Source organism: Sinocyclocheilus grahami, unplaced genomic scaffold (assembly GCF_001515645.1).
Source record: "Sinocyclocheilus grahami isolate Dianchi unplaced genomic scaffold, SAMN03320097.WGS_v1.1 scaffold119.1, whole genome shotgun sequence".
Classification (NCBI taxonomy): Eukaryota; Metazoa; Chordata; class Actinopteri; order Cypriniformes; family Cyprinidae; genus Sinocyclocheilus; species Sinocyclocheilus grahami.
The window spans coordinates 1,433,121-1,433,968 of record NW_015505298.1 but is presented as its reverse complement, the minus strand read 5'-3'; the positions used below and the strand labels follow the sequence as shown (position 1 = coordinate 1,433,968).

Here is an 848-nt window from a genome sequence, read left to right as displayed (position 1 = left end):
TGTTTTTACTAATTAAATGTATACCATTTTCATAATTCCACCCTGCCAACTCAAAGAATGGTATGAATTACTCTGAACGCTATTGCATTAACATTTCGTAGATGCTCACCCTAGATAGGTGGCTTTTTCTGGGAGTTCAAAAACGGATACATGCAGAGCTATGAACGATAACAGATTCTCAGAGGCCCAGGCCCCTTTCAAGGAAGTAGAATTGACCCCTTCTGCAGAGGAAACCCTACACCCTGCCAATCGTGGCCACACTGGTACCCAGCTGTTCTTGTCCTGCACTTGGGTGTGCTTCAGCCTACATAGAGCGGTTTTTAGTTTAACCTCACGAGGGTGATCAGGAGGGGATGGAATTTAGTGTTGTTCATAATCCCAGCCTGGTATGGCTGAAAACATGTTGCCAGATATCTTATCTGAAAATACTATGCATGCAGGTTGGCCTGTGGAGCTAAGTTTACACAAGTCACTGGAATGCTAGGACACATTTGCCTTTTACAACACTCAAGTCCAAGTACATACCGTGACAAGAAGTAAAAAAACAGAGCTTGTTAATGCTCAAATTGGCGAACACGTAGGAGAGAATCCTTTTTCTTAACAGGAATACGCTGTAAGGATATTTGAGCATAGTGGTATTCATTTCTCATGTGGCAACGGGCTGAACAACTGCCAGGGGTCCTGATAAGGAACCGAGACAGGGTGACCCTGTGATCAGAGGTAATGGAAAGGCTGATTAGTTAAGACTGTCTTCCCCTTTAAGACTAAGACCAACATCACAGACCATAAGAGGAGGCCCAAAAAGCTGGGCGACAAACATTTTTATATAATATATAATGTATATAAAT

At 42.7% G+C, this 848-nt stretch overlaps 1 protein-coding gene across 2 annotated transcripts in view; it reads right to left on the bottom strand.

The window, feature by feature from the left end:
- Positions 1-848, bottom strand: part of LOC107589737 (nuclear receptor-interacting protein 1-like) — a 39,707-nt gene that overhangs the window by 19,840 nt on the left and 19,019 nt on the right. The gene's annotated exons all lie outside the window — the stretch shown is intronic.